We start from the raw sequence: 23,374 nt of genomic DNA, 5'->3' as shown, positions 1-23,374 counted from the left end.
GAGTATAAAAACTGATTTAAAAAAAATTAATAAACGATGTTTAGCCTGGCGGGGGGTCAAGTAAGGCCTGGCGAGCCGCCAGGCTTATAATACACTGGGGGAAACCCTGTCAGTTAGTAACTGAGTTACTTAAACCAAAAAGTAATGCGTTACTGAGAAAGTAACTTTTTCGTTACTTTAAAACAGGGGTCCCCAAACTTTTTCCAGTGAGGGCCACATAACTTTTCCCTTCTCTGATGGGGGGCCGGGTCAGTTTGTAACAGAAAAAGTGTGACGATCGCAGTGGTGCCTAAATGTAAGAATTTATTGTTTTCCAAAAAGCCACACATAACCAAATATTAAGAACCCTTTCTGAGATCAAATAACCCCCTCTGTGTTCTTCACAGAAAAATTTAACTCAGGAAATATGTAATAACAGTATTATGAAATCAATAATACCCAAATAACCCTCTCTGGGTTCTTCACAGAAAAAAAGTCAGGAAATATGTAATAACAGTATTATGAAATCAATAATACCCAAATAACCCTCTCTGGGTTCTTCACAGAAAAAAAGTCAGGAAATATGTAATAACAGTATTATGAAATCAATAATACCCAAATAACCCTCTCTGGGTTCTTCACAGAAAAAAAGGCAGGAAATATGTAATAACAGTATTATGAAATCAATAATACCCAAATAACCCTCTCTGGGTTCTTCACAGAAATAATGCTTCTATTGTGCTGTGCACAATCTTGGTAAAAGTTCAGCTTCAGTTGTCACAGCAAAATCTCTTAAATGACTCATATGAGCAGTCTCTCAAAGTTCTTGTGTTCTTTCCTTATAGTCCAGTTGTGTAAGTTCCAGTAGGCTAGCCTAGTAGACACCAGTGTTTGCTCTCTCTCATCAACTTCCCTCTGAAAAACACAAAGCAAGCAAGCAAGCTGAGAAACCAAACTAAGTGATACAGCACCTACACAGCACAATACATTTCAATACAAGTATGGTTGTGGAGATGGATTTTTTATAGTGAGCTTACCTATGTACTGTATGTTCATCAGTGTGAACTGTGGGCCTGCATCTGGCTGGTGAGAAGTTCAATGTCAGGTTCCATTCTAGTCACAGCCAGTCTCAAACACTGATGCAGATGTTCATCTGTCAATCTTGATCTCCTCTGAGTTTTCAGGTGTTTCATGCGTGAAAAGGTTTGCTCGCAGATATATGTGCTGCCAAAAACTGTGGACATCTTCATTGCGTGTTTTTTTATGTTAGGGTACGTGTCTTGAGGGAGGGCGGCATAGAAGTCAATGAGACTGGTGGGCTTGAATGAGTCTTTCAGAACATCACAGCTCTGTAACTCGGCCAGCTCAAACTGATAAGAAGGCTGGGCTTCATCGATGTCGGCAACAAAGGGGTTCTGGAAAAGACGGATTTCTTTTGCATGAACATGTAGTTCACGGAATCGCACACCGAACTCCGCCTTCAGCATTTCTAGTGCTTCCACACACTTTTCAGCTGGGAACGGGAACGCTGGTTTCTCTGCAGAAAGCTTTTGGGTAGCAGGGAGATAGGTGAAGTTGTGCTTTTTCACTTGCTCCAAAAGCAGCGCTTGTTTCACCTCAAATGCTTTTATGTGGGAATACATGTCGCAAATGAGTTTCCCCTGGCCTTGTAGCTGCAAGTTAAGGCCGTTCAGCAGTTCTGTCACGTCTGTAAAAAATGCGAGGTGCCATTTCCATTCTGGGTCGATCAGCTCTGGGACCGTTTTGCCTTTTGAATGAAGAAATGCGTTAATTTCAGGTAGCAGCTCGTAAAAACGCCTCAAAACTCTGCCGCGGCTCAGCCATCGGATCTCTGTGTAGTATAATACATCTCCGTGCACAGATTCCAGGTCAGACAGGAATTGTTGGAACTGCCTGTGTTTAAGTCCATTTGCTCTGATGAAGTTTATGCATGATACCACCACCTTCATGACAGAATCCCACTTCAACACTTTGCAGCACAGTGCTTGCTGGTGAATTAGGCAGTGCACTTGTAGCGGGGCGGTGAGACCCCGCTCTTCCATCTCCCGGTTCATGCGTCCTATCAGACCCCGAGTCGCGCCCACCATACTCGGAGCCCCGTCAGTCGTGATGCTGGCAAGCTTTGCCCAGTCCAGATCCAACTCTTCGATGGTTTGACATACTTTGCCGAAAATATCCTCCCCCGCCGTAGTGCCTTTCAGACTTTGGAGGGCTGCCAGCTCCTCGCACATGTCAAAATGTGCGCTAACTCCACGAATAAAAATAAGAAGCTGTGCTGTGTCTTGCACGTCCGTGCTCTCATCAAGTGCTAATGAAAAAAAGTCAAATTCTTTTGTCTTCTGCTGCAGCTGGGCAGATACATTACCCCCAATTTCTTCAACGCGTCTGGTGATTGTACTCGAAGACAGAATCACGGCATTAAAGACATCTTTCTTCTCGGGACACACCTCCTCCACGACGATATTCAGACATTTCTTGACAAACTCTCCCTCAGTGAAAGGTTTACCGCAGCTTGCTATCAGTTGAGCAACACGGAGGCTGGCACGAACAGATGAATGGTTCAGCTGAGTTTGGCGTACAAATATAGTCTGCTGAGTTAACAGTCCACTTTTTAGCTTTGCTAGTTTGTCTGCTCGCATTTGGCCTCGCAAGCTATCATACTTGTCTTTGTGATGGGATTCATAATGTCGGCGCAGATTGTATTCTTTGAATACCGCCACGGCCTCTTGACAGATGAGACAAACAGCCTTTTCTTTGCATTGAACAAAAAAATAATCGTGTGTCCACTGCAGGTTAAATACCCTGCATTCTGAATCAATTTTTCTCTTACCTCACCTTTTTGCCATTATTCCGTTCTGGGGGGGGGGGGGGGGGGATTAGGGCAAAGACAGTGAGGTCGTTAGCAACATTTTTTTTACCGTCATAATTCAATTCAAATGAGCTTTATTGACATGAGGAAACATTTCAGGGATTCAGTCGGGGAGGCTCACTTCACCCAGTTCTATGCGTGCATTGGTCTCGATCGCGTGGCCCGACTGAAAAAATAACAATGCGGGGAGGGGGGGGGGGGGTAATGCGTCTCTGATATTGGAAATTGTTCAAGGGGCCGGGTCAAATGTGGAGGCGGGCCGTAGTTTGGGGACCACTGCTTTAAAACGTTTTTTTTGTTTTTTTTCTCCAATGCTCCCATTAGGTTGACTGAATAGGCTTTATGCACAGCTCCCCTACTTCCTGAACTTAAACCAGCTCCTTTATTTCCTGTCTTGCATTATTGGACAAACTGATTAATCCAGGTGTGTCTGTGACTCTGACCTCAGTAGTAATGGTCAGACACCTGGATTCAGGAGCAGTGGAGCAGTGGAGCTGTGCATAAAGCCTTTCCCCCTCTATCCGTCATTTCTACTGATGCTGATGAAAAAACGCTTGTTTTTATCTGTAAATTTTACCATCATCATCATCATGCTGCATGATGTCAGCAGCTACAGCAGCTTGACCTAACAGAACTGCAAAAAAAATCTTGAGGATACGTCTTGACCGAGTTACATTCAAGAACCTGTTTCAGTGACGGAAAGTAAATTCACTCCAGCGGTAATTTTTTTTATCGATCGATCAGCTGTGTTTACCCAGGCCAGAGCGATTGCTCTGTGTTTAGCGTTTCAGGCGTCATAATCGGAGTCCGTCTGTCCGACCGGGCAGAGTGGGTACTGGTGTGTGCTCGCTGTGACTCGAGCTGTGTCCCATGGGCTGCAGGCTGCACTGGCACACAGCTGATCGGTCTCGGATGCTGCGTTAGCTGCGTTACCTTAGCTCGCCGTCATGCAGCTGTCCTGAGGCAGCTGACGTGTGGCCGAAACCACCTTGCGTTTCATTCAACCGAACTGTAGTAACGCGCCACTTCACATTCTCAGTAACAGCAACGGCGTTGTAACGATGGGAAAAGTAATTAATTAGATTAGCCTACTCGTTACTGAAAAATATAACGCCGTTAGTAACGCCGTTATACTCTAACACCGTTATTACCAACACTGGTGTCTGACCATTGTGACTACTCAGACACGCCTGGATTAATCAGTTTGTCCAATATTGTAAGACAGGAAATGAAGGACCTGCCTTAAATTCAGGAAGTGGTGGAGCTGTGCATAGAGCCCATACCAGCCAGAGCCAAGCTGCTAGTGTGGATAAAAAGTCAAATCAGTGTTTGAAGCCATATTTTTCTGTCTCTTTAACTGGCAGTGCTAATGTGTAAAATCACACTAAAAGTACATTGATCTCATGTTTACTAACAAAGAAGTACAGACACCATCTACTGTGACACAGATATTGTACTGTTGCCATATACAGTAGTATGGAATTGGGACACAGCATACAGCACATCTCTGTTTCCAGGGACCTTGGCAGTGTAGATGTTTGCCTTGAACAGAGAGTGGATTCAATGTTTGTATGGCTGATGACTGCTGTAACTGTTTAACACAAAGAGGAATTATGGTGGAGCTAACTGGATTAGTGTAAGGCGGTTTAGCTGGCTTTCTGCAGTGTCAGTGGTGGAAACTCTCCCTCTCCTTTCTTTTATTCTTTTTTTAATCAAAAAATGATTTTAGCTCCTGTTAAGGGGAAGAAAACTCTTCTGCAGCCGAATTCTATTCAAATTGTTGGCTCATCCCTCCACACATCATACCAAGAAGATGAGGAGCTCCAGAGGTAGATTTAGAGAAAGTGTCATCAACACAATGAACATGAAGGATATAATAGTGTTAGTATTTTCATTTTAAACTTTTTAAACCTTTTCATTAAGACGGTAATAAAGAAATCAGATTACATTTAGATTCAGTGAGGAAAAAGAGAGGATGAAAGAATAACAGAGGAATTTCTTAGAAAAAGCAAGAATAAGATTGCGATTGGCCTTTACTCAACTTACTTTGTCCCCCGACAATACATTGGGAGCACGGAAATAAAGTGGGAAACGCGTTCTTTTAATTTAAGCTCCAAAAGGCCAAAGGTTCATCTTGTTCACTTCAAAATTGCCAATATTGTTCCCGTGATCTTTATCCAAGTGGGGATTGCTTAATTTGCTGCCTCACTGCTACTTTAGCAGAATTTCAGTGCTGCAGCTTGTGCACACACAAATGTGACACCAGAGGAACATCAGCTGTGGCCCAAACATGCCCTCAGCTCATCCACACAATCTTATCTGCATATGTTCATAACATGCATTTGTGGGTGACATGGTTGCACTTAACCAGAGCTACAAATCTAAATTTCACCTATGACCTTTTGATCTTCTAAAATAATGTATAGTTAAAGCAGAAGTAAGCGATCCGGTCGTTTTGGCTAATGCTGCGTTCCAGGCAGGCTTTTGAAACCGTAAATTACAGCTTCACGTCACGACTTACGACTTTGTAGCGTTCCAGGCAACCCACTTGTGTTTTCCGACCTGTTTTACCTGTGAAAGTGCACTATAACGGCCACTCGTAACTTCCGACCCGTGAACTCGTACCAGATCGAACTGGTACGACTTCACAGGTCGGAAATACGCGAGTTACGGGTTGCCTTGAACGCACCATAACGTCTTGTCAGCCGATGGAATTAGCAGCCCCCGCCCTCGTCATGGATCTATTGGTCGTCGTCCCTACGTCACACAGCCCTTCATGCCGTTCTCTCTCCTCATTGGATAAAACTTGTAGGATACGAGAAAAGTTTTCTCCTCGGCTCAGAGCAGAGCAGAGGCACTGAGAGACCTGTGTTTCGGTCCAAACACACTGTCGGAAGATATAACTATTTAAGACTTATATTAACACAAAAATATCGCTTACTTCTGCTTTAATGATTTTCCAAAATAATAACGTTGACGCACAGGTGTTCTATCTGTAGCCCTTATTCCTGTAGATTTTTATCAACATGGACTGAACAGCAGAAAATGTGCAAACACTGAAAGTTATTCGCACAATGATTCCCACTGTTCCACAAATCCCTACAACTGCACTCTCTCTCTCTCTCTCTCTCTCTCTCTCTCTCTCTCACTCTCTCTCTCTCTCATTTCATTTCTTTTTTTTTTGCTCTCTCTCAATGGTAGTTGTTGCTCTAATCTTCACATGTGCTAATGTGCAAGTAGCTTAATGAGCATCCTGGCACAATTATAGAGTAGGGAAACTACTAAGCAGGCCAATAATATGCTTCCCAGTACAGGGTGATGTATAATGTCCCTTGCAGATCTCTGGAACAATGAGTTAATAATAGTTATGGTACAATGGCATCTACATCACCAGTCCATCCTCTCTGGCCAATTCCTGCTCCGTGCTACAGACCTCTTGTATTGTTCTCAACAATGGAGGATAATGACAACAGTGCACAATAGAAGACTCTTTTCATCTCTGTCCCGCTTTGTCTCTCACTGTTTTCATGTCAGTATTACTCGCCGATGCTCCCAACTGATTGTGCTTTCACCTCTCTTTCTGGTTACTTATCTCTCTCCCTTTCATGAGCCCGGGCTGGAGGGGGAATGTGGGGTTTTAAATTATACAAACTGATGCAGAAAGTGTCACCATCAATGAACACAAAACGTACGAGCCTCAATTCACAAGTGTTTATTTATAGACTTTCCCAGTACAAAGGCCACTGCTCGGATCCTTTCCTGTTCATTCTCACAGTGCAGCTTGAACAGTTTAATGCTGTGGAGCAAAGCCTCAAGAACTCGTCATCATTCATAATGATGGGGGCTGTGAGGGACACGTGTACAACAGTGCACGTACCAAAGGTCAGGACTCATGGTCAGCTGCTAAATTCAATACAAGAACTCTTAATTCCCTTTTTTAAAATCTTCATTTCTTTCTGGAGGGTACAGCTTCTTGGGGATTCAACCTTGTAATGATTTATCCACAAACCTTTATAAGATGGACTTCATTGGAAGAACCTGCCAGAGAACACAGTATTTCCCCAGAATCAATATTTTTAGGAACCAGCTGAAGGTCAGCTTCTTATTTACCACCACTGACAGCAGAACCTTTTCCATTGCTTGCGATTCTCATTGAAGCCAAACTCTTTTAGAGAAGAAAGCTGAGATTTTACTTTCATGTCTCTTTGGTGTCACGCTCCTCTTACAAGCAGAAGACATTTTCATTTGGCTGCTGGATTCCCCAAGGTTAGTTTTGCTGGCTACCTAACTACAAAGGCAAATCCATTCTACGACTCTGCCCCCTCCATCTCTGACGATCTGTGTGTGTTCAAGCACCCAGTTATATAGAAAAGGCAAACCTGCTGTGATAAAAAGCTTCCAAGATACCAAAAAAACAGATGCCTTAAGTGATTGTTGCTGCCACAAGAGAGCTAGCTTATTAGGGTCTGGGCAGCGCAGCTGCCAGGACGCTATTGTATTCTTCTTCTTCTTCTTCTTCTTCTTCTTCTTCTTCTTCTTCTTCTTCTTCTTCTTCTTCTTCTTCTTCTTCTTCTTCTTCTTCTTCTTCTTCTTGGGGGCACAATAAGCGTTTAAATTTAAAAACTTTAAAAATTCCTACCAAACCAACGGTAGATGCTACAGTTTTGAAACTTCACCACAATGTAGCCTCAATACTGCTGAAACTTTTGTCCACTTAAACTTATTACAAATTATGAAGTCCATCACTCTGTTTTTTTCAATAACTGTAAAACTTTTAAAATGTATCTCCTCCCACAATTTTTGCTCAATGACACCAAACTTGCTACAGAGCATCTCCAGACCGTCCTCCACAAAACTTGTTTCTCGGATTTTTGATTAAGTAAAAATTGAGCCTACAGTGCATGAAAACGTTTGACTGTAAACACTACTCTAAACATATACCATCAAATTCTTGATAAATACATTTTCAATCTTCCTGAAAAAAAATGACAATATTCTGGAGTCATGGTTGATGAAGTTTGGCAAATATCAGAATTTTATCTCAAAAACTGAATTTTTGAGAACATTTTGAATTCTGCTCTCATGGGAACAACTGCAGTCAATGTGAGACTGGAATTTATAAACATCATATTTTCTCTTATGAAGCAAAACACTTATCATTAAAAACAAATCACCAACATTTCCATGCTGTCAAGATGCAATTTATGTATTATCAGATTTTTGTTTAGATGACTGAATTTCTGAAATTTTGACCAGCTGCCCGGGCACTGACTCACCTGAATGGATAAATGAAGCTACACAGCAGGTTTCACTACCAGCCAATTAGCTCAGCGAGTTAGGAGCTGGTTCTTGGTGTCAGAGATTGTGAGTTCGAGATCCAGCAAGGGTAATGATGATGATGATGACAGATCAAAATGTCAGTTGTCCTCAACACGAAACACAAGACAGTTGTACTGATGGTGGCATCACAGCAAGCCTCTAAATTTAAAAATCCAAATAGTTTGGACTGGACCATGTGCGAAGGCTCCTAACATCTTAGACTCATAGTAGATGTTTGACAAATACATATCATTATTTTACCTCAAAATGTATGTATGACAAATATTCTTATTCTGTGGGTAATGGGGGCGGGACTAGATAAGCTTTTGCTTCTCCCGCTTTTCCCTTTCGGCCATGTATTGTATTATTTGATGATGAAGTGTGATGATGATGATTTAAATTGACATGCCCGAAATAAACAAATTGATTGATTGATTGATTGAAAACTGATTTTTCTTTTTACTGTGGTTTCAAATCTGCCTACACGACGGTGAATGGCTTACTCAATTTGTGAAGCCACTGTTGAAATGCCACTTGTCAATTAGCTCAGTGCGATAGACAACGGTCTTTGGTTCCCGAGGTTGTGGGTTCTATCCTCAACTGATGCAAATTGAACATTATAAGGTCAACTGTCTTGTCTTCCTATTCTCCTGTTTGTTGCTCAGAATTGCCTAAATTTGCCCAAAAGTAGCCCGGACCCGACACATCGCTGCGCAGCAGCTATAATTAGTGTGAATGCTGGAAGCATTCACACTATTGTTATTCGGTTCGGCCATTTTCTGCCTTTCTTCGGCATTTAACTAGTCCTTCATACTTTGTGCTATTTCAACAATTCAAATATCAAAATGTTCAGCCTTTTCGGGACAGGTGTGCTATGTCTTTTCTCTTTTCAACTATTCATACTTTTTGCAATATTCAACTATTTCTGATTTTTTTTTTCCCCATAGAGAATGCATTGGAAGAGTCTTGAAACTCTTCAAATCTTCTTACTTCTTTCAGCCTTTAAAGCGTCCACATACTTTCAGCTAGAGACTTCATTCAAATTCTGAGCTGTAGACAAACTTCTAATGTATTCATCCTGTATTTACAACTTTTTCATAGCTTGTACCGTTTTTGAGATAAATCCTTTAAAAGCACATGAGGATTTCTGACAAATTTCACACTTTTCAATGAGTGTGTATGGGGTTGGGTCAGAGTGGGTGACGTCATCGTAGAGTGCAGGAGATCCAAAAAAGCGACTGAAACTTTTCTTCTGAAACTGCCAGCAAAGCTACAAATGACACTCTACACTCATGATTTTTGAAACAGTTTGTAGCCACGCTTGTCTTCTGTCTCACAATGCCGTCAAAAATGCACAGAGACTCAGAGAATAATTTAAAATATTTTTTAAATGCAGCCTGGGTGCTCTCTCTCTACCATTCAGCCCAATGCATTTTTTTTCACAGCAGAGTAGCAGGAGCTCAACTTTTTAATTCACTGTAATGGGCATTATACTTTGTTTGATTTCATCAAAAAATAGTCACAAGTCACAAAAAGGTCCTCTACTTACTTGTTGTGGCTCATTTATACTATTTTCTGCTTTTTTTAAGCATCATTGAAAAATCTCACATTCATCAAAGTCTCAACCTCTCTTCTCCACAACTCTGTCTGTAGTCCAGTGGGTAAGGTGGCTGCTTGCCAACCCCAAGGTCACTGGTTTCGAATCCAAGGGGAGCACTCATTTTATGTTATGTTGAATTCTGCTCCCCTCCCCCACCCTCAATTGGTTACAGGTGTTCGTTAAGAGACGCATTAATTCCTAGTGCCACAGTTTGCAGCACATCATCACATTACAATGGCAACATGCTTATGTCTGTGCTCTCTGTGGCAAAGCGGCAGAGTAAAGGTTTAGTGATCATGAGGTTGTGGGTTCGATTCCTGGTTCAAATCTTGCCTCAACAACAATTATAGGGAATTATTTTCCCAGTCGTCCTCTGTTGACTTCTGATAACTTGCTTCATGTTGAAACTGCTGCTCTCAGCCTGAAATTCACAGACATTTTCATTCTAAGTCATTCAAGCTTGACTCTCAAGCTTTCTTGGTGTTGACACACTGTGTTTCCAACAGGTGCAGCTTTGGGCTCGTTAACTTCAGAGTGAGACAGAGTGCAGCTCATCAGCAGACAACAGTCTCTGTAACTGTGTGTATACTGTGGCTTTGAGGCAGAGTGGAAGTCTACTGACCATGAGGTTGTGGGTTCGTTTCCTACCTCGGTCAAACATTTGTATGGTGATCACTGCTTGCACTGTTTGCTAATTCTGCAACAGTGTTCAGCTGCTTTCAGCATTCACACCATTTCCATTCTTGGAAATGCTTTTTCTAGTCTTCTTCTTCTTCTTCCAAGGAAGTCATACTTCCCATGGTTGAAAACTCACCAAATTTCACAGAAACATCCAACCCCATGCCACATTCACTCAACTCCAAGGACATGTGCCCCCCCCCTCCTAGGGCGGGCACAATAAGCGTTTAAATTTAAAAACTTTAAAAATTCCTACCAAACCAACAGTAGATGCTACAGTTTTGAAACTTCACCACAATGTAGCCTCAATACTGCTGAAACTTTTGTCCACTTAAACTTATTACAAATTATGAAGTCCATCACTCTGTTTTTTTCAATAACTGTAAAACTTTTAAAATGTATCTCCTCCCACAATTGTTGCTCAATTGACACCAAACTTGCTACAGAGCATCTCCAGACCGTCCTCCACAAAACTTGTTTCTCGGATTTTTGATTAAGCAAAAATTGAGCCTATAGTGCATGAAAACGTTTGACTGTAAACACTACTGTAAACATATACCATCAAATTCTTGATAAATACATTTTCAATCTTCTTGAAAAAAAATTACAATATTCTGGAGTCATGGTTGATGAAGTTTAGCAAATATCAGAATTTTATCTCAAAAACTGAATTTTTGAGAACATTTTGAATTCTGCTCTCATGGGAACAACTGCAGTCAATGTGAGACTGGAATTTATAAACATCATATTTTCTCTTATGAAGCAAAACACTTATAGTTAAAAACAAATCACCAACATTTCCATGCTGTCAAGATGCAATTTATGTATTATCAGATTTTTGTTTAGATGACTGAATTTCTGAAATTTTGACCATTTCATCACAACAGCTGCCCGGGCACTGACTCACCTGAGTGGATAAATGAAGCTACACAGCAGGTCTCACTACCAGCCAATTAGCTCAGCGACTTAGGAGCTGCTTCTTGGTGTCAGAGGCTGTGGGTTCGAGAGCCAGCAAGGGTGATGATGATGATGACAGATCAAAATGTCAGTTGTCCTCAACACGAAACACAAGACAATTGTCCTAATGGTGGCATCACAGCAAGCCTCTAAATTTAAAAATCCAAATAGCTTAGACTGGACCATGTGCGAAGACTCCTAACATCTTAGACTCATAGTAGATGTTTGACAAATACATATCATTATTTTACCTCAAAAACTGATTTTTCTTTTTACAGTGGTTTCAAATCTGCCTACACGACAGTGAATGGCTTACTCAATTTGTGAAGCCACTGTTGATCTGCCACTTGTCAATTAGCTCAGTGCGATAGACAACGGTCTTTGGTTCCAGAGGTTGTGGGTTCTATCCTCAACTGATGCAAATTGAACATTATAAGGTCAACTGTCTTGTCTTCCTATTCTCCTGTTTGTTGTTCAGAATTGCCTAAATTTGCCCAAAAGTAGCCCGGACCCGACCCATCGCTGCGCAGCAGCTATAATCTAGCATTAGTTTAACCATCCTGGTTGTACAGATTAACCCTGTCGTCTGGTTGCAATGACAAGCTTGTTGAAAAGCCGGCAAAAGATGCTCCTGCTGGTGACAATCGCATGTCCCCTTAATGAACTGTAACCATGTCACAGTCTCATTAGAGCTATATAAATCTCTTTTCTCACCTGAAGTCACCCTGAAAGACTAATGAACCTGGATAATGCTGGCTTGGTGGTACAGATTTAGAAGATGTTGCAAAAGAAATTCATGAAGTGGACAAAACCACCAGTTTTTTTTAATGTCCAATATCTTTCAGACAATTAGGCCTTGTTCAGACCTTGTATTAACATATATCAATCTCAGATCATCTGATCAGAAGTGGACAGCTCTAGTTTCAGTTAGATGCTTCAGTCAGGAGGACACATGCATGTAGTTCACTCTACACTGATACACACAGTACTGACTGGCTTAGTGCATGAGGTCTGACATGGTGTTGTCTCACATCAAACAGTGCCATTTTGCACTCACTGGAAATAACAGCCACAGGTGACAATGATTGTCACTCAGCAAAATATGTGCTGACTGCTTTGCTCACTTGACTTGAAAATCACTTTGACACCCCCCCCCCCACACACACACACACACACACAGACACACTCACACACAATTTAAAGTTGCTGAGGCTGTATTTCATTGTCGAGCTGCATTCAGCGCATTGATTCTCTGAGCCTCCCCTCTTGCTTCTCTCACTCACAATCACATCAACAACAGCCCCGTTCCTTATTGCACTGCATAAAAACAACAGTGCATGTTGTGTTAGTTTGCAAAACAGCAGGAGGTGAGATCTGATCAAGTGGTCACTCAATGCGTGTAGAGACACTTTACAAAGCAGGTCTGAGTTGAGCCATCTTGTGATTGGATCACCTGGGATGCACAGTTATGCCATGTCTGAACAGTGTTTCAGGTAGTATTAACTGTAGGTTTATGACATTAATAACAAATAAATAAATAATAATAATAAACACATTTATCAGATTAGGAGTTTTCTCTGGTGATGGCAAAATAAAAAAATGGGGGGAAAATCTATATTGTATGTTAGTATCAGGTGTTGTTAGCCAAATCCAGCAACAGTAGAAAACAACAGGCAGTGGTGCACGGTGAAGCTTTTTGGAAAGTGGTTATGGACAATATGACCTGATCTAAATCCATCAGTATCGCTTTCCTGTTCGCTTGAATAAAAAAACCTATTGCTTCAGTTGGCTTCTTTGACCTGGAAGTTGTTTATGTATTTATTTTTTTTGTAGTCAGTACTGGACCTGTGTGAACACTGTTCAATGCAGGAGCGTTTTAGTAGAATCTGTGGGTGTGTGCTGACAAGAACAGGGAGTCTGTTTAACATACTAATGCAGTATGAGCCAAAGGAGCACAGAGACAATTGTTTTGATATCCATATCCATTTCTCTCTCTCTTTTTTTTGTCCTCTGAATTTTGTGTGGAGGTACAGTTACTGTATTGATTTTCTGATTATGTATTGGGTAATCTATACTCATCCACTGCTCAAGCAAACAAACAACATTTACGCCTCACTGGATTTGACCCATGATGCAAGAAAAAATGTGTGTTATTAATGTCATAAGTCATCTACCCTCTCAGGTTGGTGTGATACATACATTTTTCTCTTAACCAGATAAACTATTCTGAATTGGGTTGAACACTGTATCCTGGCAACATGGGAGTAGAAAAGAGAGTGCATTCAGAGGTGAAATGGTCCCTCTCAGGACCATCCATCATGTGCCCAACTACAGATAGGCAGACAGAATTTCTTTTGCACTTTCGCGTGTGTTGTCAGCAGCATATGTTTGTGTGTTTTCACTGTGTATGTGTCAGTGTGTGAATGTGGGCGTGCCTGCCTGGGGACGCCACAGTGTACAGAGGGGACTGGGGTTGTGCAGGATGCTGTCAGGACAGTGATGAGGAGGATCCACCGGTATGTGCAGCAGTTTGACAGCTGACATTCTCCAGAGTGCAGCTCACTGGACACGACAGGCAGGAATAGACAGGATACCAGCCCAGGCATGCTAATGAGGCATGAGCCTTAATTGTGTTCACATTGCCAAATGTGTTAATGCCTGTGTGAGTCAAAAATTGTTTGCAATAATGAGAGCTGGATTTTGTGCGTCCAGTACAACTAGAGATGCTCCACTCTGTCACAATGATACTGAGTTTGAAAATGTGTATATATACAGTATTAGCCCTGTATGGTTGTGTTATGGTTGCTGTTGTTATTGTATGGCATTATATGGCTTTAATTAACTAGGGCTGACCAATTAATGTTATTTTCATGGTCATTGCAATATCAAGATGCACGATAAACACATTGCAAAAGCCTAAAATACTATAAGTAAGTTTTATTAACAGGCGCCATGACGTCAAAATTAAATTCTTTATGCCTCAAGGCCTTTTCATGTTGCTTTACATTTTTGCAATTGAAAAAAAACTTAAGAGAGAAGAATCAATGCTTGTTTTACAGCCTCATCCATGCAGGACTACCACATCCAGCACATCAAATGTGTTGAGTATATGCTGATTTTACTATTTTTATTGTCCGTGAAGGTTCTCAGTCATCCAGGTCATCTTGTGGAGTTGTAGTAAAAGGCAACTGGACTTCTTTTCTTGCTTGAAGACGTTTCACCCCTCATCCAAGAGGGTTCTTCAGACCTGAAGAAGCCTTTTACTGCAACTCCACAAGTATACTATTTTTATTCTGCATTTCTGTTGCCTAAACAGGGGTTATTCATCATTGCCCCGTCCCTTTGTCTGCCTATGACTTAGTATCATCTCTCGGGAGGTGACAGGAAACATGTTGACAGGAGTGAAAGTGTGCCAGAGTATGAAAAAGAGGGGGAGGGATGGCAAAATTGAAATGGAGGGGAGAAAAGGGAAAGAAAAGGTTGTCTAGGAGAGAGAGTGATAAGAGAGGTGTACGAGGAGGAGGAGAGGAGTCTGAGAGTGTCTGAGGAAGCAGGAGAGAAATGTGGAGGTATAAAGAAACAGGAGTAGGGAGCTGGTGGAGGAGGAGGAGCGATGTCCCTGTAGTAATCCTGTTAGAGTGCCAGCATCAAACTGCCAACCTGATCTCCCCCTCTCTGAGGAGATTTTCTTCTCTAGCCTTGGAAAAATGTTACAACGTTTCCTTTAAATTAAATCCTGTTGCAGTGTCTCTATTAGCTTGTTCCTCATAAGCAGATGTTTCTGAGCTAATTTCCTGTTGTTCTCTGCAGAGGGCACAATGTGTGTGAGTTATTAACATAAAGCTACATGTATGCTACTGTTAAGGGAAATCTGTATTTGGTTATTGTGGGTTTTTTGCTAAAACACTGATTGACCTGTAAGGCATTTTTATTGGAAGAATTCATCTAAACACTTAATCGATCACCTTTCTGCTGACAAACACCAGGTGGTCCGAGCTTATCGAATGTTGTGGCTTTGCTCCTTTGCCCTATTTTTATATCAATGAATGGGCTATGGATTGTTGCTGAGTCTGGTTTTAAAATGCCACCTTTCATAAATGATTCGTCTAGGAATAAGGATTTATATACTGCAACAGAAAAAAGTTTATAGAGGAAGTACTCATTCTCATGATTGGTACTCAAATCACAAAAGTTGGCTTTGTCCATACTCTACATTTAAGGTCCACTTGGTCGACATATTGTGAGTGCATCAAACACCTTGGTTAATTTGGCTTTCCTGGAACATGCAAAGGACCCAGTATGCATTGTCTTGATTTTTTCCTTTTCGTTTTTGTCATTACTGCTTCCTGCCAGTGAAAAGCAACCGTGCCTTTTTGTTTTTGCAAATGGAAATCTGGAAATGTTTATTTGCACATAGAACCGACAAGTGGTAAATGGTAAATGGTAAATGGACTTGCACTTATATAGCGCTTTTCTAGTCTCTTGGACCACTCAAAGCGCTTTACACTGTTGGTCACATTCACCCTTTCACACACATTCACACCCAATGGACACATCGGGGGGCAAGTGTGGGTTCAGTGTCTTGCCCAAGGACACTTCGACATGTTGCCAGGAGGAGCCTGGGATCGAACCACCGACCTTCCGGTTAGTGGACAACCCGCTCTACCTCCTGAGCCACAGCCGCCCGGTCAATCAGGATGCATGTTAAGACACAGTCTAATGTCAAGTGTGAATTGATGTAGTTGGAGTTGACCTTTGACTGAGGCTCAGTGATGCAGTATTATGACAATGGAAGTATTGATGGCTGTACCATATGAACCAAATTCCTCAGAGATTCAACAACGGCACCATGCTTCGAAGCATTTTTTTTTTCTTTAAAGATTTCTTTAGAGATGCACCTTCATGTGACTTCACAGTAAATCAGATTTGGGTTTCACTCTCAGTGTGTATACTTGTTGGTGTGTGTGCGTGTGTTTACTTCTCTGCCGCTAAATAACATTTCTCTGACGATGATTTTGCGGGGTGGCAGTGTGGAAACAAATGTATTTTAAGATGGCAGCCAATGCAATAGCCAGCCACTGCAGCAGTGGGTGTTGTGGGATGAGTGTGGCCTTATCATAGCTGGCCAAGAAGCCCCTGGATCCCCTGGCTCATCACCCAGCAGCTGATTACCTTCCCCCTGAATCTCTTCATTGTATTTAACGTTACACAGAGGAGCCAGCACTGATAAAAGTGATGGAAATTCACACTCTACCTAAAACATCCCTGTAGTGTGAGAACATACTGTACTGTACAGTCGTAATGGACTACTACACAGTTGAGTAATTAACTGGGAGACTGGTTTGTAACCAACGTTGGCTTGGCCTGAACTGTAATTCATAAAGCTACTCCTATTTAGATTTTTCCGACAATTAGGCTGTTGAACATAAAGAGCAAAATACAGGGTTTGGTGGTTTCCTGCACTATAGTAAATTTTGTATTATATCCACAGAGGGAGAGGAGTGTCATTCTGTCATTCTTGAAGTGTGTAAGAAAAGTTTTGACAAGATTTGACGAGCCTGTCTGCATTAACAAAAGAAGGAAATTTGAATAGTTTTCACGACAAAGCAGGTTGTTTGTCATTGTCTAAAAAATGACAGGAATGTTTTCTGATTTGACGCCTTTGGGAAGAGACACAGTTTGACAGTGTTTCCCAAAATGCACATGTTACAAATAGAATTATTTGGCAAAGGTTTGGTTTGGTTTAAGGACAAAAATGTGTTACGCTTGGGTGAAGATTGTACTTTGGGCATTAGGGAACGATCCTGACTGCGCTTAAAAAGAACTTAAGTTCAGGAAAAAGTCATGGCAAGCGCCAAGCGGCCTATCCTCCACTGACAGTCACACTGACATGTGATCAAAATAAGAGCTGTGCTGAATCTCAACATGGCCATAGCAGCTACTGTAAGCTTAAAATGTTTGTAGTATTTTAACAAATAAACAATGCTGTCACTTTTTTTCACGCCTACAACGCCGTGCTGCTTCACAGTCTTGATGCACCAATGTCAGCACTGATGTGTCCATGGAGACGTGCTGGCTGTTTGTTTGTGCCAGGTGACAGGTGACAGTTCACAAGAAGTTACATTTTGCATCTACTTAGATGTGCTCTTACTTCACATGTTGCTGAAATGTGCTGCTTTTTAGCAGAATCTTTTTTGTGCACAAACAATGAACCGATGAGCCGATCAACAAATAAAGTAATCCCCCCACCAAATAATCGTTTATAAAACATTTGCTCGGCTTAGCTGTTTTAATGTGGGATTTACAGGTGCCCGCTGTTAAATAAGCACAAGATTACGATAATACACTGTTAACTGAATACTTCCATGTCAACAAAACGTTGACCTCATGTTCTCGGGGAACTTCTAACCGCTCTCCTGATTCTGACGGTGGAGCTGGACATTATTTTTTACAGTGTGGGCTGAACCTCCGGTGCTTCTCCTCTCTGCTCTCAGTGATTAGCTCCGTTTGTCATAAGAGAGTGAGGGAGAGAGACGCGAATGAGGCTCTCACAAGTGTCCTAGATTAATGGATTATAGATGAATGGGCTTTTTCCCTTCACTTGGTGATAAATGAAACACTTTATTCTCTTATTTTACCATTCACTCTTCCTCTCTCTCCCTCTATCACGCTGAGTGTCTTTAAAAATCCGGTTCCTTTCTGCTGAAAAAGATTTAGGCACAGAGGTATAATGTCTGTGTGAAGCGTGCTCTGTTGTCTCATCACTGCCTCTAAAAGTATTACAATTAGGAAAAGTCATAGCCCTGAGGATGACACCAAATTGTTGTTAGTTGGAGTGTCTCATGCCACGACACCTGGCTGTTCTCACCTCTCTGAAGCTGTCAGGTTGTCTCCCTTTTTCTTACTTTCCTTCCTTATACCTGGGAGACACCTGCCTGTCAGGGGACAAACATAATCGTTTCTCACTGACATGTCTACACTGAAACTGCACCATTTGATTTACAAAATTAACTCAAGCAGTGTCACATTTACCACCTGGCTACTATGGCAGAAGGAGTAGTTTGCTGTACCTTGCGATATGTCATAGAGTTGGTGGGAAATTTTAATGTTTTTGTCGCATTTGACACCATCACTTTATTTTCAGTTAAATCATTGGAATATTTATGGATTATATTTGTTAGAGATACCTGCTTATTTCATTTTTCCAGTTTAGTCATAGATATGCCCTCCCCATCTCTAGCCACATCACATTGTATTGCTGAAACCATGATGCTGTCCGTGGTGCTGAACACACAGACTTATAAGAGAAAATACAGAGCAGAGCTGTGTGTCAAGGGCATAAATCTCACAGCTGAAGTGATCCAAACCGGTCCAACTTTAGCAAAATATTTTACTTGGAGTAAGAAGATCATTAAGTGTCTTGACTTGTTGGTTCGTCAGTTAATTGAATCGGAGCAATGGATTTAAACACGTAGTTTCGTACAATATTTGAAATTGATGTGTTGCACAGAGAGCTGGTAGTCAGTGCTTATTTTCTTGTCATTTAGTTGGATTTTCAAAACCACAATAGACTGCAAAGTAGCGTAAATAAAATACTATATTTAAATTCACTGAGTGTTTTTACATACAGTACAGCACATTGATGCACACTATTGCACCAGGTAAATAAGAAAAAAATATGACAACATCAGTTCTGCTTTTCACATCTTTTCATGCTTGCTAATAGAAATGTGTGCTGGACACTTTGACTGTTATTCTGATCCATAAGACTGTCAGTGTGCACACTTTAAAGGCAACACATAAGGTGATTCTAAGGGGCATGATTATAACCATCCATCACCCGCAGGACTGTACCGCTGCTCGTGCCTGTGAAATGGCAGCAAAGGAACTAAATTATCTCTGTCAAATATAATTGTCTTCATCCTACATGCTTCAGGGCCCGGTGGTGTCCATGTTCTGACACTGTACACATAATGTGTGAGTGTGTGATATGATGTGTATGTGCCTGTGTGTGCCTGAGGTGGTGGAGTGATTGCTAGCCTCGGGCTTCAGCGGGTCAACAGTGGCAAGGCTCCCATGGGTGTAGCTGACAGGGCGATGGGAGAGATTGGTCAGAATGACAGACCAGAGACAAGACAAATGTGTGGCCATTGGTATTCCACAAGGACATGTATGCTGTCCTCACAGGGTCTCTTTTTTTCTTTTCTTTTCTTTTCTTTTCTTTCCTCTCCTCTGACAAAGGCAGCATTAAACTTGGAACTAGGGTCTTAATTTCATAGCTCCAGACTCTAATTATTTCAGTCAAGAGAACAATTTACCTTACAAAAAACAATTGCTGAAGTCCAAAGCGACAGCAAATAGAGGCGACAGATGATCATACAAGCTGTAAACAAACCAAATTTATCTGGGAGAAAAAGACCAAACGAAGGTGAACAGTGAATTATACTGTATCCATTGCAGCCTGACTCCCTGCTTCAGCTTGCTGTACTCCACATGAACACAGTCACGGTTGTCCAGAGTGGTGAGAGATCATTTGTAAAATTAATGGTGTGTGTTCATTCTTTTTACGTTCTCCTTGGCTCTTATGTCCCACGGATCTGCCAGATAATATTTTTTAATTAAGACACACCAGTAGGAGAGACAGATATGAACACTGCAGTCATCATTTCATCTTTCATTTCTCTGAAAGGACACTGAAGACGTTGTCATTTTTGTACTTGTGTTGACATTCATGTTTTTTTAAGTCCCACTGCCTCTGCACAGTGGGAGTAAGAAAGGTAGAGAGACTTTAATTTTCACATTTCACAGTGAGGTTTACAGTAATTTATCATTTTCCTTCTCTCTCTTTTTGTTCTTATTCTCAGTTCTGTCTCTAGTGCTCCTGCTTCCTGTGAGAGGCACATACACCAAATGAAGCTGGGGAGCATTAGGATGGAGAGCACAGTGAATAATATTCATCTGTCCTCCCCATGCATGCATCCTGCAGAGAGGGACTTAGCTCACAGTGGAGATTTATTTGAGATTGTGTTTTTTTTTGTGTGTTATTTTTCTGAGGCTTGCACCTAAAATAAAGGTTTTAGGAAAATTACTAACACTTTTTTTTTCTTTTGTGTCAAGTAAAATGATGAATTTCTTATCTCAAGATAGTTGTTTGGATGACATACATTTTTTTGCATTAAGATTTCAGATGTTTAATTTACTGAAAATAATTGATTTGAGCATGTCTTTGCTTTGCTCTGTGCAGTGATTGGTGTTCTAAAATAATTATATTCAATTAAACATTGAGGACTGAGAATTAGGTAATAACTTAAAGGGATAGTTCACCCTAGAATGATATTTCGCTCATTATCTACTCACCCTCATGTTGACTAAGGGCTGGAAGAATTTTCAGAGTCCACCGTCCCTTCTCTGAGTTACAGGGGGTCTTGGCGTAGCAGTGCATTTCAATGCAACGGTTGTAAAGGGACACCAGAGCTCTTCGTAAAAAAACACACACAAAAAAACATCCAAATACCTCCATGATGCTCGTATGTAATGTCCGTCTTGTGCTGAAGCCCCAAATTGCGTCCATCCGTCCAAATCTCGCGTGATTCGCAGTGATTCGCAGTAACCGCACTGACGCCGGCGCAAATCACGCGAGATTTGGACGGACCAGGAAGAGGAGCTTCGAGAAGCTTCCGCTACAAACAAGCTTAAATATAGACTTATTTAATTTTTTTCGGGACAATTACGCAATTTGGGGCTTCAGCACAAGACGGACATTACATACGAGCATCATGGAGGTATTTGGATGTTTTTTTGTGTGTGTTTTTTTACGAAGAGCTCTGGTGTCCCTTTGCAACCGTTGCATTGAAATGCACTGCTACGCCAAGACCCCCTGTAACTCAGAGAAGGGACGGTGGACTCTGAAAATTCTTCCAGCCCTTAGTCAACATGAGGGTGAGTAGATAATGAGCGAAATATCATTCTAGGGTGAACTATCCCTTTAACGGAAAATTAATTGGCAGTTTTTTTTTGGTTTTTTTTACTTTTCTGATTTTATATAATTTGAGAAAGTAAACAAAATATCATTATATGATGACAGCATTAATTTGGGGCCGTCCTCAGAGCATCACTACAGTTTATCACTGTATCAGCACAGGTCTGACCAATTATTGACATCATTTCTTTAATGGAAAGTCTGCAGAGAGTGATGTAACCAATAGCTACTTTTGGTGAATGAGATGGTTATCTTTCAGTGTTGGTGCACTTGTGGCAGGTAATTTAATGTCACACACAGGGTTCAAACTTAACTTTTTTGCTCACTGGCCAACTGGCTAGTGAGCTTTAAAAATCTACTGGCCAGAAAGATTTTTTACTGGCCAAAAATTATGTATAGCTGTTTTGTATATTTTTCATTGTGTTGAACTGTTATAATACACTCATAAGCATTTTTAACACATATCATAGCTATTTGCATATTTTTGTGTGGAATAAAGGAGTCAAGTTTGCCTTTTTCCCCTAAAAGGTTTATTTTAGGGATGCACATGGTTAACCGTTTAACCATTAACCTATAACCACACCTGCAAACGGGTCACCTTTTGGCTACAGTCACCTTTTTTTATGTCAACCAGGGTAGTAGAAGTGAATGAAGAGGGTTTTAGTTTTGACCGAATAATACTATCAGTTATTTATTTATATATATTTATTTATTAGCTCCTTATGTCGTCAACTCATGGGGGCGTGTCGACATGTGCAGACTTCCACTGCCTTCAGTCATATTATTTAGTAGCTAAAAGTTTCACAGGAGGACTGACACTGTGCACCATGAAGGAAGATCAGACAATAAATGTAGCCTACACGGACATAGATGTGAATCACCTGTAATAACGGCGCTGCAATAAAAAAAAAAGACGTGGCAGCTCTCCTGCAGCTCCACAGAGGAGCTGTCAGAGGAGCTCTGCTGTTCCTCTCTCTTCAGTCTCGTGTTTGGCTGCACTTTCAATAAGAACAGTTCCCTATGAGCGTGATCAGCTGAGACAGAGCACAATGGATGTGGCATTGATCATATATCGCAGCGCACATGTTTATTTAACGGCAAAAAAAAATTTAAAAAAATGGAGCGATGTTTTTTTTTTGCCGTTAAATAAACATGTGCGCTGCGATATATGATCAATGCCACATCCATTGTGCTCTGTCTCAGCTGATCGCGCTCATATGGAACTTTTCTTATTGAAAGTGCAGCCAAACACCAGACTGAAGAGAGAGGAATACACACGTGCGCCGCGAGCGTTGTAATCGGTCACAAATCATTGCTATACGGCATGTTGTGAGCTTTAAGATCTGAACGACACCGGCTCACAACCCAAGCGTCACAGCCGGGTCGGGAGGGACAGTAACAACAACAAAGTAGTTTTTTTCACTCGCCAGAGTGGCCAGTCAGCCGGCTTCCTTTACTCGCCAAAGCATCAAAGTTAGTCGCCACTGGCGACTGGCGACCGCTAATTTTGAACCCTGGTCACACATCAGGTTGCTTGCTTTGCATTAGCTGCCCGCAGTCTGACAAATTGCTTTACTTACTGGTGTGCTCAGTTGTGACATGATGAAATGTGAGCAATAAGTCAACGCTATGTCTTGTGTTGATTGCTGCTGTAAAGTAAACTGTTTTTAGACCATGTTAGTATAGTGCATCAAGACCTGAGTACGTCACTGCTGTTGAAACTTGTTTATCTCAATAGTGGTAAATTAAAGAGGAACTATGCAAGATTTTTACCTTAAAATGCTACGTTTTTTCCTTTATTGTGATGGTTAAATAAATGACTTGTAACTTGTTCCAGGGAGACAAGAGCTTGCGAGATAATGGCCTCCAACTCGGTGTCCCAGCTCTTGTCTCTGTGGCACCGCAACACAAACGTGCCCCGTAACCCGCAGTTCTCTTTCATAGCATTCGTTTCGTGTCTCACATTGGGAAC

The sequence above is a fragment of the Trachurus japonicus genome, chromosome 13, assembly GCF_045865225.1.
Source record: "Trachurus japonicus isolate A0001 chromosome 13, Traja_1.0".
Classification (NCBI taxonomy): domain Eukaryota; kingdom Metazoa; phylum Chordata; class Actinopteri; order Carangiformes; family Carangidae; genus Trachurus; species Trachurus japonicus.
Note: the sequence above shows the minus strand (reverse complement) of the source record.